The following is an 18,216-nucleotide window of genomic DNA, read 5'->3' on the forward strand; positions in this document are numbered from 1 at the left end:
AAATTCTGTTTTATAGGCTAATAGATAGTGTACAGAATGAAACTAAACATGTGCACTCAACTTTTTAGCTCACAAAACTGGAGTTTTCGATTGTTTTCTTGACTGATACACACATTCACACACCTTCATTTCAGAAGCGTGCGCGTCGGGCTTTCGCAGCGGCAAACGCTTTGATTGGGTCCTCGAGTTTAACTTGTACTTCGGAGATCATTTTTATCAGTTTAAGCTTTGAGAAACTGCGTTCTCCATAGCTCACAGTGACGGGGAGAGTGAGAAGCACTCTCAATGCTACAAAAACATTTGGAAAATTGTTTTCCATCCCTTTTTCACAGATGAATTTAAGCGCATCCAGTGGTTTAGATCCAGCAACCATGCAGGCGTCTGCCCAAAGCAGTCAGCTTTTCAAACAATTCATGCCCATCAACATTTCGCGAGTCTCCATGAGTCAGGGCCTTTTCCAGTCCTAAGCAATCCTGAAGGCTATTCTATTCTCCTTTTCTTTGAGAGATGCAATGTCATCTAAAAATCCAAATACGCGCCCATGGACTCTAAGCAGCGAAAAGCGCTCTTCCACGGAGGCGATTACTCATGACCAGATAAACTTATTCGGTTTGACATTTTTGAATATACATTAAAGTATTTTGCATACATATAGACCTACTAATAGGGAGCTGCCGTGCGGGAATTTTTATTCGAAATGTAAAGTTTTTTTTATTTATTTATAGCTTTTATTGTATTTATACCTAATGTGAAACAAACAAATAAATTAATTATTCTCTCTCTCTCTCTCTCTCTCTCTCTCTCTCTCTCTCTCTCTCTCTCTCTCTCTCTCTCTCTCTCCTCTCAAGGCAGGAAAATTCTAACGGGAGGAAGACGTATATCATTGAGCTCATGCTGTTAAACAGAGAGAGAGAGAGAGAAACTAGTCTAGGGCTATTCTTAAACTTGGAGCTCATTATATTGAAGTAGCCTACAAATCCAAACACCAGAAACCTTATGCATTTTATGAATAATGAAATGTTATGAAAATTATGCATTTTATTTATTCACACTGTATGGTTGAAATAATATTTTAGTTCACAACTTTAAGTTCCGTTGTTTAAAAAATGCTTTATTGGCTAATGTTTCATAAACCTTCGGTTGCTCTTAAATGCCATTGTTAATTTCTAAAATGTTATGCCATTATTAATTTCACAGTATTTTTACCACCTAAATGACTAATCTTTAAAGTCACAATTCTATAATGGTCAAAATTACTCAGGCCAATGGTATTTTTTTAATGACATTATTTTATTATTATTATTATTATTATTATTTGAATAATTGTAGCTTACATAAATAGATAAAGCAAAACAAATATTAGGATTGTCCCTTATTTTTTCCCTTGTTTTCCTAAAGAATAAACACGTATTTTTTACAAGAACAAACATGATAACATATTATTAATTAATAAAAAATAATTTAAGCAATTAAAACCTTTTTTTAAACTTGAATTTAAATACTATTAAACTAACTTTAAATTCTCAAGGAGTCTAAGTGCAAGTCTACGCATATAATTTAAATATTACGTCCGCAATACAAGCCAACCTGATTTATAATATTATAGCCTAACTATTATGATATATAATCTATCACATTCATTGAAATAAACAATTCTACTCCCCATAAATATAACACCTGATGTTGTCGGGAGCTGACCAATTTTGTGAGATTCAGCTTGAAAGCAATAACACAAAGAAGTTGCGATTGTAACGCCTGTGTCAGTATACTTTCCGCATGAGCAATCCGGATGCAGACACGGCCAGCGCGGACGCAGACTTCTTCAATTTATACTTCTGAATGCGCAGGCTGCTGGTCCGCTCTGCAATTGCCCATAATTATTGCACATCTGACTGTCTTTATATTCTTTTACTGACGGATTGCACAGGTTCGAGTAGCAATGAGCTTCTTCACTCTGCCTGCACATGTGCAATTTTGCTTTTGAAGCCTACTGACCACGCGCACCTGTCCGCGCGCCCAGCTAACACAAATACGTAATTGTTACGTAACTGCAACGTAATCTGGTGACCAAACTTTCGTCGTGGCGACGTAATTAGTTACGTCGTGGCAACCGGAAAAGTGAAATTCCCAGATACGTCGCCACAACGTAACTTTGTGACGTTGTCAGTAAGTAACTGCAACGTCGTGGCAACGTCGCGGATCGGTGGTCGTGTGCTGGTAATCAGTTGGTCATTTTTTATAATTATTCTATGGGCGGACATGCAGTACTTGAACTTAATTTATGTCCTCATATGCCCAAACTAATTTAAAGGCTGTTTCAGCAGCTGTGAATGATGAATACATACTCGAAATGAATTCAGTTAATTTATTAACAAGCAAATATGAACAGTAATACACCCAGATTGTTAATAAAAACATAGGATATACAGCGAAATATGATTGAAAGCATTCAGTCCATACAGAAGCACATAGATTGAGATATATTAATAATAAATACATTTCCATATATTTAAATATCTATACCCTTCTGTAAGCATCCAGGGTCAAAACATTATGCACCAACATGCAAGTCTTAGTAGGCACTCAGTACATTGCTTTTAAATATTAGCATTAACAATGCACACATTCATCAACTAATCACAAGCTCCCACAAATAATACGTCAGCTAATCACACCCTTAACCAAACCACTACAAATAATTCATTGAAAATAATATGCAATAGCTTATGAACAGATGTATTATAGCAAATCAAGTTTAATGAATCTCACACCTATCATACAGCATTATGGCCAGTTCACACTGCCAAAAAAAATATATCTAAAAAAAAATATATGTATATATGTTTAAGCAATTAACATTAAATTCTAAAATCTTAAGTAATTCTTACTTTCTCTATTCTTGCAATATTCAAGTGTTCATGTCCCTGAGTAATATCTGCATCCCCCGAAGTCTGAAGAGAACACAATATGCTAGTAGACAGCAATCCTCATGAGAGAGAGGTCTGGTGTGGAAGGTGGATCTGGAACTGACTTCTCTTGATTATCTGTCTTTACAAACTGCCCTGAAATACAAACATTCAAACATTCAAATCAAACATTAACAATGATTGTTATAAATGTAATGTAAGGCTCTTACATTCATAATGCTCATTTTGGAAATATAGTTAATATCAGTAATATGCAGCATGCACGATACAAGGAAGTGGTCAGTAACAACACTTTGAGGTATGATATCTATATCAGTAAGGCTACCTTTAAGAAAAAATAAAATGAATAAATTGTGTTATGCATTCAAATAGTTAGACATGCTAAAATACAGAATTTGTTAACAATAATAATACAAAATAATATGCTGGGGAAAAAATGAAACATTTCATAGGGCCCTAAACATGTTTTTTTTTTTTTTACTTTTAATAAATTGATGTGAAAATGTATGTACTACGAAAAAGGAGATGAATGAAATGAAATGAAATATTTATTTTATCATTCAAAGTCAAAGTCACCTTTATTTATATATCGCTTTACACAAAATACATTGCGTCAAAGCAACTGAACAACATTCATTAGGAAAACAGTGTCAATAATGCAAAAAAAAAATCATTGAGGATTTCTTTAAAAAAAAAAAAATCTCGTCTCGCTCTCATGAACCCAGTCTCGTGTCTCATCTCGTCTTGTGGGATAAGTGTCTCGTCACACCCCTAGTAGCCAGAGCAAGAGATACATTAGATTTCTTTTGCATGTCTGACAGTGTAACATTAAGCTGAAGTATTTCGAATGAGTTAAACCTGTATCCTGTTTTCTGGGTAACATTGAGAATATCACTATATATTGTTGCAACACCTCAGCCACTACCAGTCTGACGGGGCTCATGCTTATAACAGTAGTTTGGTGGAGTTTAGACTAATGCTAAATCAAAAATGCCTGTCAAAATTAACACTGGAACAAACACAATCTTTATTGATTGGACAGCACAAGTACTTCTATTTGAGCGTGTAGAACAAAATTCATCATAATAGTTATTTGAGAATTGTCTTACTAGTCACATGGAGCGAAGTGTCCTGGAGATGTTGTCAGAGAGCAGCTCCGCTCCGACTCTGCTGGGGTGCAGGCCATCAGCGCGAAACAGCCTAGGACGCTCCCAGAAAAGATTCCAGTTATTAACAAATAGCAGTTTCTGTTCTTTACACCATGACAACAACCATTCATTTAAAGCAACAAGTCTACTGAACCTTTCGTGTCCTCGTCGATACGTGGGCAGTGGTCCTGACACGATGATCGTCGCCGCGGGTGTCGTGCTGCGAACCGTCTCGATCAGGCTCCTGAAGTCCCTCTTCAGCGTGGTGTCGTTAACCCTCTCAGATGATAACAGTGTCGTGTTCTGTCTCGCGAAGTGGAGCTCCTGCAGGTGGAGATCCTGAAGACCGGAGGCGTTGGAAGGAGAGAGGTCATCGCCCAGGTCCTGGCTCATGTCTTACGCTGTGGACATCTGGGAAGATCGCGTCCTGGGTGCACCAAGCTTGTGCTGAGAACCACACAGAGTAGAGGTGGTAGTAGGGTTAGCTGTTTACTTACCCTGGACTTATGAGCGTCAACCCCTGAATGTTTCCAGCACAGCTCTCCACTCTCTCAGCTGGGCCTGCTTCTCCACGAGGTCACGGATCTGCTTCTCCACAGCCTCCAGCTCCTTATTAGAAATAAACAAACTAGAGAATAGGGGAAATGCAGAAAAGAAAAATAGCAAAATGGAAAACATACATATAAATCTTAAAATACCAGTATTCACATTTTTTGATGTTACAGATGCATAATGATATGTTGTGTAAAATAAATATTAAGTTATTTAATAAGCTTCCTCGGATCACCTGTGTTTTCTATCTCTGTCAGCAGCTCCCATTAGAAATTTTCTTGGAACTTCCCCTCTTTTTTAGAGGGTTTTTAAGACACTCCTGAAATCACAGTACAATTTTAATCAATATTTGTTTACAATGAAAAATCAAAACGTGTTTGAAACACTGGTTTGAAATAGTGTCAGCCAAATTTAGACCGCGATTGACGTCACTGATAGACTCTACATTGCAGACTTTTAGTTTTAATTAATTAGCTTACTTCCATTTATCTTTTGACATATTATCATCAAAAACGTTTACAAAGCTATCAAAACCGCTCCTTTAAAATAAGATGTGATTAAAAGCCCAAACGTTCATTAATAAGAGCTCAAATCTATTATGTTATACTTATGGTTCTAAGCTAGCATAATATTTGCTAGCAGACATATCAGATAATTAAGATGCCATAATCACAGAGGTATAAATGTTAACAAATGTACTTAAAGTAGACTGTGGATAATATTAACATATGTTACTTAACCAATCTGTCGCAGTTGTTGAACTTTTCTTTGGTATAACTGACGAGAAACAGAGAAACTGTCGGAGGAGTCCTCTCCTCTCCAGCAGCTGATGTGTCCGCTGTTGCCATGGTAACTCTCAATGGCTAGTAGGCTAATAAAAACAATAATATTAAAAAAGGGTTTTAGCGTCTTTACGGAGATCAAGACTTTTGTTTTATACATTTTATCAACCTCTTTATTTATTATAAATTGTAAGACTCACCTCAGAAAAGCCAATTCTCCTGTCAGACACAGTTGAAGTGAAAAGTACTTCAAACAAACGCGCTGTCCTCCTGATAACGTTACTGTATCTGCGGCAGATGAGATGGTGTAGCCAGTCTGTCATTATTTCACGTTCACAACTCCTTACGAAATAGAAAGTTTCACAACTCCGAAAAATGTATTTCCTCTCTTGTCAATATTGTGCGCGTGGGTGCGTCAGTTGTGGTAGCGCGCGCTGTATGCCACGTCACTATATATTAAAAGCATGTCCATATATCATGACTTGGTGAAAAGAAACACATTTTATCTTTAAGGAACGTTTAATTGTGTGTCTGAAGTTTAATTACACTTTATAAATAGCACTATACTCAGGGAGCATATAAAGAATGTACAAAAATTATGGTAATTAAAATTACGTGCATACGACGTTGTAGTTACGTTGCCAGTAAGTCATGAAGTTACCAATATATTACGAATAGAGGACCTATCTGGGACGTTCTTGGTTATCTTGTTACGTTGGAAGGACGTACTGACGACGTTGTGAGTTGGTAATGTGATGGTAATACAATTACATGCATGCGACGTCGTAGTTACGTTGTCAATTGGTTAGTCATGGAATTACCAAAAATTACCAATACGTTACGTAACTGTTACGTCGTGTGTTAGCAGGGCGGTCGTCTGCTCGTGAGCCTAGGCACACACTCTCCAATGACGATAAGGATTGTTACATAGTGTATGGTGTTTTCCATTTATCTGAACTTCTTCAAGTGAGTTGCGGAGCAAAAAAAAAAAAAAAAAACGAAAATCCAGTACTTCTCCTTCAATAGCTGATACTGCGACTATTCACACTTTGTACATGTTCATTTGCTGGCATTTTTTGGATTTCTTTTTTTTTTCTCCCTTAAAAAACAAATGTGTCCATTCTGATGCGCAATTTTACCTTAAAGGCAATTTACCTAATGGCTGTTGATGACTATTTGAATTTAATTCTGCCAAAGTGCGGCTTGTATTTGTTCGTTAAATGCTTATGCCAGTGCTCATGTCTGAAAATAATATATGAAGAAAAAAAAATCACATAAAAACATTAGGATATAGCTTATATTTCATTAGTAGCATAATTTTTTTTTTAATTGATGTAAATAATAAAATTTTAGAAAATTAAAAAAAAAAAAAATGATTCAGCATGTGGTTCGGGCCTCATTTGAATTCGTCACGGGCTACGGGTAGAGAACCACTGCTTTATTTCAAACATTTTTAAATCGTCCACAGCTGAGTTTTGCGGGAGGCTGATCTGCGCCAGATCGCGTGAAGTGAATGTAATAAACAAAGTCATTTTCAGATGCAATGAAAAAAAAAAAACCCATGGATAACCTAGATTAGTCCCAGGCTCTGTTCTGAAGTAAAATAATTATAATTACTGTTAACCAAGAGTAACACATTTTTAACACATTTTAACGGATTAATCGCCTATTTTCATTTGCTGAATGTTTTCTTTATTTTTTATTTTTTAAACACGCTAAAAATTAAATAAAGTTTGTCAGAGGAAAAAAAATATGAGTTTATGAGAGGAAAAAAATAGGCTATAAGAAAATATTTTACAACAAATCCTTTAAATTTAACAAATTTATCAGAACAAAACAATAATTAAAAATATATAATTCTAATGGATAAATATATTGCAGTATATAATAATATAGGCTTAGTAATAAAACAAAAAAAACAAAATAATAATAATTTAAAGCTAAGCATAAGGTAAGGTTTGGCTTTCTCAATCGGGAGAAATCAAACGTTTCTATATTTGTGATGTTGCCCATTTGAAGCTTAACTATTATTCATGAGGTAAATAGGCTGTGTGCTTTTCAGTATCGAGCAAAAAAAAAAAATCATAATTAACAATGTCAAAGTACTCACGCCGAATGTCTGGTGAACGACTGCTGTTTCCAGTAAATATGTGCGCGAGGCACCAGCACGCTCAAACAGCTGAAACAAATAATACTTAATTTTTGGTCACACATAAGGCATAATTCAAAAATGCTGGTAGTTTGAAAAATCAAGAATAGTAACAGAGTTAATACTAATTATTGCTAAATGCTGGACCGTTCCCATTTCGCTCTGCATATGGAACCTGAAGATTTTTTTAAACCAAGAATGAACCGAAATCAAAAAAAAAAAAAATTCATTTAGCTTATATATATATATATATATATATATATATATAGGCCTTATATTTATTTACTGTTTAATAAAAATAGCATGCATATGATCCTTTGTGTTAAGGTCTTCTTTTAATTTTTGTTTAGTAGACTGTAGCCTAAGACTATCCTACATTTTAAAAATTAACAAATTGTAAAAAAATATGTTTTTTTTTAAATGTTACAATGTTATATCATAATGTTATTGTTGTTTTACTTTCTTCTTTTATCTCATTTTACAGTTACATTCATTTCGCAATCCGTCCCTTTGCGCCACCTGGCGGTAGTTTCGCAAATGATTTTAACACGCGACTGAATTACAGTTACCACCGCGGCACCGCCGTGGCGGTACACGCGGCGGTAAGCCCCAGATAGGATGGCCACCTACTGTAACATTGAAAAGCTGTGAAGACCTTGTGCTTATACATCGAGCGTATCAATAGAATGTCATATGAATTCAGCGAATTCATATTCCCTTCATTAAATGCTTATTATTGAATCTAAACACTTTTTTGCAGATATTCTACAGGATGAGATGTGTCTCCAGTAGGGCTGGATGATTAATCGAAAAATAATCAAAACCGAAATTCATAACCTCTAACCGACGTAATTTTCCCATGTTGGTTATTTCGTTTTTTTAATCCTGTTAACACTTCCCCCTTAAAAGCATACTAGCGCGTGTGTAGCCACATGACTCTGCTCTCCAGTCAGTGGCATAAAAGCAAAGCGGTCTGAGCGGTGAGCTTTGCGTCTTCACTAAACTTTGTCAGTTGTATTTGTTTTATGGTTTGGACATTCAAGTGATTAGATGAACAGATGTGTATTCTTATATCGAGCTGCCATGTTCGCGCAGCTGCATTGTGGCACGAACACATATAAACAGTAGCTATGAAGATTGCGCGCACAGAGGAACACAGAAACTAGTTGTCAGCGCTGTCCTGTGATTTATCACTAAAGTAGCTTAGAATCTCAAAACTTATTATAGCATGTTTGTGTGCAGCGCACATGAAGCAGCACAAGCGAGTGCACAGAGAGCAGCGGTCGCGCTGCGGGTTCCCGGTTTGTGTCCATTCTTGGACTGTTCTGTGTATTTTAACTGTAGAAAAGGTTGTTCCGAGTCGAAACTACGATACAGAAAACTACATCAGTATATCATCATTAACGCAGCCGTTTTTGTCTTACGTGAACGTAAACAGATGAGAAAGAAAACACACATGTATTTTTGCTTAAAGAGACAACAGCTTAGTAAACGCGCTGCCTGTCATTAATGTTAATCAAAGAACAAAAGAAAATCATTCACTGATCTTGACTGAATATATTTAATAACTTTACTTGATTCATCTTTTTTTATTTATAAAAAGAAAACAATGCAGTGTTTTTAAAGTTTTAATTACAGTTTCTGTATACCTGAAATTTAGTTTAGTTGTATTTATTTATGATATTGCTAACTGATTTGTTTGTTCCTTTCTTATTACTGACCTATCTTTTTACTTGTCTTTAACATTTTAATATTTGAAATTTATATAAATCTAGTTTATGTAAATCTAGTTATTTTTGCTCATGTTATTCAGCTGCAACAGAATGCTTTGTAAAAATAATTAATTTTTTTTATATTGGATTTTTTTATCTCATTGGAATCGAAACTAGGAATCGATAAGAATCGGAATCGATAAAATTCAAACGATACCCAACCCTAGTAAGAAATGTTACGGACATAGATAAAATAACTGCTGATAGTCAATCATATTTACAGTACAAACCTTGTCATTGAACTATGAGGGCAAAAAAAAACAAAACCAAATAATCGTTCAATAATCGTAATCGAGGCAAAATGTTCAATTAATCGAGGTTTTGATTTTAGGCCATAATCGTCCAGCCCTAGTCTCCAGAGTTTATTTTGCCCCTGACCTAGTAAACTTGATGCTTTTTTATTTATTTTATAGTTTTATTTGAAAATATTATGTTTGCTTATTGTAATTTCTATTTGATTGTAAAACTGTGTAAACTGTAAATATAAATACTTAATGATTTTCCCATCTCATGTTATTCACAACAGAACTGTGAAATCATAATAAAAATATGATGAAAAGGTGGTACTAAAAGTACATTTATTGGATAACTGCCAACAGAAGAGTAACATAACATGAATTGGGGTTGTGTAAATGGTTCTGTGATGGACAGTATCAGTGTTAGTAGCAAATAAAACAGCTTTTGCCTAAAACAATTCTAAATGGTTAAATATTTTATAAGGGTCAACAGGACACTACAGTCTATAGTCAGAGGTAGCAGAAAGACCTTTATTGCCAAATATGTTTGTAAAGATAATTAAATAATTTCTTGTAACAGAAAGCGCTTTCAAGTACACAGATACAAAAACAGCAGTACACTGAACCAATTACAGTACAGTAAAATAAAATACACAGATATTATGTACATGGTTGTATGCACGTGTGCTTTATACAGCATAACAATATAATTGACATGAAATACATTATTTGACATTTGTCAACTGCCAAATTCATAAATAAACTCATTCTTGAGACACATCTCATCCTCAACACCATCAAACACAAATTGCAATGCATTACTTACGACTGTCTGTTTTCGCAACTGGCGCCATTGTATGACGCCATGCGCGTGCACGTGTGGGGAGTCAGAATTAGAAACACCTGTTTCACATAAGTTAACGTTACAACACAAAATTGGGGCCAATAACTGCACAAAAGCCCGAGCTGCTACCTTGGATTGGGGCGACAGACCCTGTCAGTCACTTAATTCACAAGAATGTCAACTTTATGGAAAGATACTAGCCTGACCCTAGCCAGCTTGCTAGCTTATGTTGATAGTTGCACAATTAAACCGGTTAACATTAACAATTAAACAACATATCACAACAAGGAGATAACTAGCTAAACACTTTAAGTTATACCGCTCCCCTGTCGTTGCTAGAAGCCATGTTGAGGTCTCAACCAAATGAAAGACAGAACTCCACCGCGCTAGCTCGCACTCGCGACACAGGCATATCGCGCTGTGTGAACGCGTTCATGTGATTGGCTTAGAAGTAAACAATCCCCCTCGTGGGGTGCGTTCTTGTGATTGGCTAAAACAAGGGGGAGATATCTGATTGGTTGCTGATCATTCCCCGTTAAAAAAAAATGCATTTGTGTGTCGAGCCAAGTCAGGGGAGTCTCAAAATTCACACACAAATGCAGTGAAGTTCACAGACCGCAAGCAGTTTGTAAATCAAGGTATATTTGTGTGTGCATCAGAAATACATTTCTGAATCTTGTCCTGTGCATTTCTAAATCTTGAGTGCATTTGTAAATGTTGTTTGCATTTCTGAATTGTGTGTGTATTTATGAATTTTGTGTGCATTTGTGAATTTTGTATGCATTTGTGAATCTTCTGTGCTTTTTACATTTTGTGTGTGCATTTGTGAATTTTGTGCGCATTTGTGTATGCTGTGTGTGTATTTATGAATCATGTGTGTGCATGTATGAATCTTGTGTGTGCAAATGTAAATGTAGTGTGTGCATTTATCTTTTTTGAGACTCGTCTAGCTCCATACTACACGACCGTTGTGTTAATTATATCCATGTTCGTATGTTACTTTCTAGCTTAGGTCCACCTAATTCAGTACGTCGGGTTCAAATCTGTCACATCGCGTTAAGACATGTTTTAATTTATTCAATACTTGTTGTTAAGAATGTTAAGTACTTTTTGGATGAGTAAAATATGAAGTGGTGTTAAATATCATTATCTGGACTGCTATTGAGGATTTAAAGTATACCATAGACAACAGTAAGTTCTATCTACGTTATTGGTAACTTAATGCATGTTAGAAAATCTGAGAAGTGTTTGAATCCTTTCTCTCTTCTTACATTTAGAGTTTAAGAGAAATATAGTCATATTCTGACTATATTCTATAATGTGTATTAGTGCTTAAGGAGGAATGAGTGTATGCATATGTTCTTTTATTCATTTGTATTTATTTCTCTCTTTATAGAAACCAGACTCGAAATTACACGCACCTTTAAACTCACTCATACAAGAAAGAGGAAGGAATAAACAGAATAGTTTACCTGGTAATAAACCCAGAATTAGCACCTAGACTGAGTGTCTACTAGGGGTGTAACGATACGCGTATTCGTATTGAACCGTTCGGTACGAGGCTTTTGGTTCGGTACGCGGTACGCATTATGGACCGAACGGTTCGTTGCACTAATTAATTATATTTGAAAAAAAAAAAAAAGTGAAATATAATGATATGCGTTCAACAAGGTAGCCCAATAACCCAACAGGTAACAGGCAACGCCCCTGACACCCCCGAAGAAGAAAAAAACACCAACTTATATGTTTATGTTAGGCTACTCAGTCAGGCGCTCGCTCACTCAGTAATACACGCTGAAGGCTCGTTGCAAAATGGCCAATGCGTTTAACGGACCAGAAATAGAAGATCCTCCAATAACCAACAGGTCTGGTGTTTGGGTGCACTTTGGATTCCCTGTGAGCTATAATGGTGATGTCAAGAGAGTGGTGGATAAAAAAAACAACGATATGTCGCATCTAGGGTACACCAGTGGGAATACAAAAAAAAAAACCACCAGCGGGAATACTTGAAACATGTCAACTCATTTACGCCGACATCACCTTAGTGTGTCATTATCTGGGAAAAGACGGAAAAGAGGAGAAACATACACGCAACAAACTATCCCCGCAGCATTTAGACAGACATTTCCAACGGATTGAAACAGGGCAAAAGACATCACCACGGAGATTGGTAGGCTACATTTACGTTATAGCCGCGGATATGAGACCTTACTACTTACCATTTATTCTATCATCACCATTATAGCTTACAGGGAATCCAAAGTGGACCCAAACACCAGACCTGTTGGTTATTGAAGGATCTTCTATTTCTGGTCTGTAAAACGCTTTAGCCATTTTGCAACGAGCCTTCAGTTTTATACAGTATGCTGCTAAGAAAACACAATAGAAGATGGGTAAAGAATAGCTCCATCATTGTTCAATGTAAAAAAAAAAAACATACTTTGTTAGTTTTAATAAATAAAACATTTTTTAAAAATCAAGGAAATTTATCTGCCAATTTTTTCTTTTTGCTGTATGTAAAACGTACCGAACCGAACCGTGACACCACTGTATTGTATCGAACCGAACCGTGAATTTTGTGAACCGTTACACCCCTAGTGTCTACCCATTATCTTCACTTCAACACTTAACTAAATGTCTTCAACATTACCTGTTAAGTGTTGAACCTGTGAAGGACTTCAGCTTCCCTGACAACTTCTTCAAGTTCAGCTTGAGCTTCGAGTTCAAGTTCCCTGTTAATACTAGCAGCTTTCTGACAGAACTGATGCCATGATCAACAAGAGAAAGAAAGAAACATGTGTGACTGAATTATGAATTACAGTTCAGAAAAATAGGGAAGGAAAATCAGAGAGAGAGAGAGAGAGAGAGAGAGAGAGCTGCTGGACACTGAATGTTGTAGGAGCAGGAGATTTGTGTGATATGAAGAAACTGCAAAACAGACAGAAAAAAAACACTGAATAAACCATAAAATAAAATAGTTTACACACCTGGGCCCATATTCATAAAGATTCTAAGAATCCTCTCAGAAAACTCTTAATTTAGCTTAAAAACTTTTACGTAGGAGTCTTAGCTTAAGAGCGATTCGGGACTGATCTGAGAGCAACTCTGAGTAAGGAAAAGACAAAAACTTTCATCTTAGTGAGGAGGCGGGGTTGACCCCGTTGCTATGTATGACACAATCTTTTGAAGACTGTGATTGGTTGGTTGTCCAAGAAGGAAAAAAAGAGTGATTTTAAGTATAGGGTCTATTCTAATTCTCACTTTGAATTTACATGCGTAATTTTTCCTATTTGATCGTTCTCTCTCTCTCACACACACACACACACACACACACACATTATATGTGTGTATATAAATCCTGATAGCACAGGTACGTCGCGGAGACGTATTTGAAAGATCGTAGCATCTGGTGAACATCGCATTCGATCGAATGTTTTTAGCTGTTAATGAGCCGTCTTCTTTACGTCTATACGACGTCTATACGATGAATCTTCAACATTTGAAATTACGTGCTGCCACGCAGCGCCGATCGGAGCAAGCAGATAAATGAGGAAAGCTAGTTTTTGAAGCACTACCATGTCACACAGACGCGACCGTTGTTGCAAAGAGCTATGCCAGAAATATAACGAGGAATCATTTTCCTGACGGGGATTTGTCAATTCGCCCGCTTGTGTGTAGGCGATATCAGTGATTATCTTATTGCGTTGCATCGCGCCGCTCGCGTCCAACTAGACACATGTATTTATAATCAAATACAAATACAACCATAACTATAAACACACATACACACGAACTATCTTTTGCAGCCGATCATGCACAACCTTTGTTTGCTTGATCCATCCGTAGACAAAAATACATGCAAAAAATGTCAGCCCAGTTTCTTATGTGACTCGTTTCAAGCTAACTGTAATTTTACTTGCGATATCATTGGTTAATATTACTTATCTGTCATCTTGTAGAAAGCACAAATTAAACCTTGTAGCCTACCACACTTGACTGCTGTTTAGAATTTCTAGACAGCAGTCAAGTGTATTTTTAACATTACAAGCTTGATAATTTGAGTAACACTTTAATTTATACCATGTCTGTATGAAGGTCAAAGGTTTGTGTAGTTCTTTGATTCCATGCAATACATTGAAATCCAAAGCCATTTTCATATTCTTATTTTCTTCCAAATAATGATGCTCACAATTTCCAATGAGAAAGTTAAAGGTGACAAAGGCAAAGAAAACCCTTGATGTTTAACTGAATGAGGAAGAAGCCTTCGGATGAAAACCCTATACAAATGTTAATTTGATTCATATTGCCTCAGAATTAATGATACTGACAAAAGTCTCATACTTGATTATGACAGGTAGTACAACACTTTATTTTCTAGTGAAAAAAAATAAACTGAGCCTGTAATAAACTTTAAAACAATCTTTAAATAATAAAACATTAAGGACACACTTTAATGTATTAACTGCTGAAAGCATCGAGGTGGGGGGGGGGGGTTGACTTTATTCACAACATAACAGAGTACATAATAACAGTCTCAAAAAAATAATAGAAAGATCTCTATTAGAATAATCCATAACATTTGCAATGGACAATGTGTAGACCGTGAACTGGTTATGGACTGCACTTAATGAAACTGTTGCAAGATGGATGGAGGGCTATAGGTAGATCTGTGCTAAGGATGTTGTCCTAGGGTGTCTGGTGGAGAAAAGAAGAGGAAAAAAATGTTAGAGCATTTTATAAGGAAATAATGTTACTGAAAACTTACTGTGTAAACAATAATACAATACTGGGCAGTGAACATCATGTGCAATGCACACAATACTGTCAACAACCTCTGTACTAGATACTACACAGCTGTGCCACTGAAATCAGACTCATGAACATGATTCTCAAAATATTTATGTGAATAATGTTTTTGGGTGAACCATCCCTTTAAGGTCCATGTTTGATAGAGATAATTGCTCATTTAGCAGTATTGCTGTGAAAGCTGACAGTAATGAATAAAACTGAACAAAGTTCTGACTACCATACATTAAACAGCACAGAGCAACAAACCCAAAGCTGAACTGTGTATGTGTGCCCAAACTGTGGGCCCCTACATCCTTTCCGATTCTGTCCTCCAAACAATGTGAAAACTGAAGTCAAAGAAAACAAATATAGTGAATGTATTTAAGTTGTGCTACACATTAGCCAAAAAAGGGTTAAAATACAAACATGACATTGTAAAACAAAAAACTCTTTGCTTGCCATTTTAAAGCATAAAACATATTAAAAATCCTAAAAACAAAACACCCATTAAATGTTCACTGTTATGGGGAACATCTATTCACGTTAATATACACGTATATTCTGAATATAGTAAATTAACATAGCAATTGTTTTACGAGTAGTAACTGTAGTAATTACATGTATACCCCATTTAATGCTCTCATAAATATAACATAGAATATTAAACCTACATTTAAAATAAATATTTTAGTACAATGTAAATTTTAGTCAGAATCATTGCACTCCTATTCTCTTCAATTATTTCCAAAATGAGACAAGGACTCATTCAAATGGACCATCAAATGTAAGTTGTGCTCTGGAGAAACATGACTCAGGTCCACACACATCTGTCAAAGCATCTGTCAGAGCAAACTGCAAACAATATTTCTTTACTGAAGCATTTTCTTATCAACTGTGATAAGACTTAGTTGTATGGATGTCGCCATCTTTGATAATACTTTACTATACTACTTTGCTTTAATTAGAGCAGCGGTTCTCAATTCCAGTCCTCGTGCCCACCAGCTCCACATATTTTTGTAAGTCTCTCTTTTTGATTCAGATAATCAGCTTGTTAGAAGAGAGCTCTGTGCATAACCTGTGTTCCCATTGACATGGTCCCTACAAAGTGTTCATTGCTCCCTACACCCTGAGCAGGGGATATCTGTTGAAGTTTAACTCACTTCAGAACATTCATTCATGGATTTGCGCTGCACAACATCTTCACAAACAGACAAGTGTGACTTCATATACCTCTGTAAATAAATACAATTTAAATACTGCTTGACTTTAGTTACTTGTTCACACAGACAGCAATCGAAACACTATTGTAAGCAGTTGTGTGTAGAGAACATTGAGACTCACATCTGTAAGTAGATGCGGATGTTACTCCCAAACAGTGAAGGTGTGAACATAGCCTACCTATGAATAGTAAAAGTTTGTCCTTTTGTTTTCTTTACTTTTTTAAAAAAAAATAATTATTTAGGTTAAACTGGCTTCTGCTTTTCAACTCCGGACAAACTTTATTTTATAATTTATGTTTTATTTTTTTCATGGTCTATCACATATCCTACATTCCAAACATATTTGTTCTTCAATTTGCATTCTCTGAAGACTGGAAATGTTGTGGAATAACTTGCCTTTTTAATATATAAAGAAAATAAAATGTGACATTTTATCAAATTAATCTAAAACATTATTTGATTAAGATAATTGGTTGCAGCCTAAAAATTAACCATTCAAATATAGACAACAGTGTGCTAAACAACTGTTTACATATAGGAAGAGGTTTGGTGGTGAACAGTGGGAGAAAGATCCTCACCCAAAGTTTGGCCTGTAATATCCACAGCTGGTGCATCCTGAGGTTCTGGTGAGCTGGCGGCAGAATGAAGGAGATCCGCTCAAAATCTGCTTTACAACATTAAATCTTGGTTATATGAGGTAATTCTTCTTGAGTGGTCTAATGGTACTCAATGGAAGTTTTTCGACACCCCCTAGATGTTTTGGTATACTAAAATACAGTCAACGTTGTTGAAACAACAACAACAAACAACAACAAAAAATATATACCTGAAAGAGGAGTTTGTGGGAGAAGAGACAACTAGATCTGTATCGATTAGATCATGGTGGTCTCCATAAATAGACCGGTTGCAGAAGAGTGGATGATGGAAGGACTACAGCCAAACATCAGGACAGAAGTCTGCATGAGTCGGGTAAGCAGAATAGATTGCACTGTAAATAAACATCATTAAAACAAATGGTAAAGTCACTAAATTAAATCCCTATAAATCAAAGCAATTTTTAACTAACTATATGACATTATCACACACACAGGTTTTTTAAAGAGCTATATCTTGAGTCTTTTTGTTTATATTTATGCGTGTTATGATGAATCTGGCAATCAAAGATGCAGGATGCTAGTTTTTATTTTTAAATTACAATGTCTTCATTAAGAAATGTTCAAGAAAATGTCCCTTTCATAGCAAAAGGCAATAAATATCATTATTATTATGATTATTCTCTATATTGCACAAGGCTGAGCGAAAAACTTTCTGCATAATGTGCACATGCATGTCTTTAGGTCACAAGGGTTTGGAATTTTATGGATTTATAGTATTGCATACATTTACATGTCTAACAATTATAGAGCATAAAATAATATTTGATTTTTTAAATTTTGCTATGCATTTAACGTGACGTGTATCGGAGTTGATTTGGGATCAAATGTTATGTTTGTTGCTAACTGAACGTGCACCGCGGTTGGTTGCAAAACGCGTTGCTTCAACATATGATCGGGTAAAACTGTTTAAAATTAGTAAACTATTAAAAATCTTTCAACAATCCCACCAATGGCAAACATACTATCATAAAACTATACATTTCCACCTTTCGTACTTTACCTCTCAACCATCACTCCACCACAACTTGCCCTGACGACTTCTTCATCCCTTGGCTCATTGGCGACTCGCGCGCGTACATCGCCACCTATGGGGTTGCCCAATTATATTTAACAAGGAGGAACTCTCAGACTGGGAGGAAAAG

General features: G+C 35.8%; 2 long non-coding RNA genes across 3 annotated transcripts; both read right to left on the reverse strand.

The window, feature by feature from the left end:
- Window positions 1–4,359: 4,359 nt before the first annotated feature.
- Window positions 4,360–5,477, reverse strand: LOC132132766 (uncharacterized). Its single transcript, XR_009429081.1, has 3 exons — window positions 5,368–5,477; window positions 4,863–4,946; window positions 4,360–4,703 (listed from the first exon to the last, which is right to left on the reverse strand). It is a non-coding gene; the product is annotated as an uncharacterized LOC132132766 (long non-coding RNA).
- An 8,993-nt stretch (window positions 5,478–14,470) lies between these two features.
- Window positions 14,471–18,194, reverse strand: LOC132132847 (uncharacterized). Of its 2 annotated transcripts, XR_009429093.1 has the most exons (4): window positions 18,075–18,194; window positions 17,245–17,406; window positions 16,997–17,082; window positions 14,471–15,105 (listed from the first exon to the last, which is right to left on the reverse strand). It is a non-coding gene; the product is annotated as an uncharacterized LOC132132847 (long non-coding RNA). The 2 variants fall into 2 exon arrangements; XR_009429092.1 differs by lacking the exon at window positions 14,471–15,105 and having other exon boundaries at window positions 16,832–17,082; window positions 18,075–18,193.
- Window positions 18,195–18,216: the final 22 nt, after the last annotated feature.

Source organism: Carassius carassius, chromosome 49, assembly GCF_963082965.1.
Source record: "Carassius carassius chromosome 49, fCarCar2.1, whole genome shotgun sequence".
Taxonomy (NCBI): domain Eukaryota; kingdom Metazoa; phylum Chordata; class Actinopteri; order Cypriniformes; family Cyprinidae; genus Carassius; species Carassius carassius.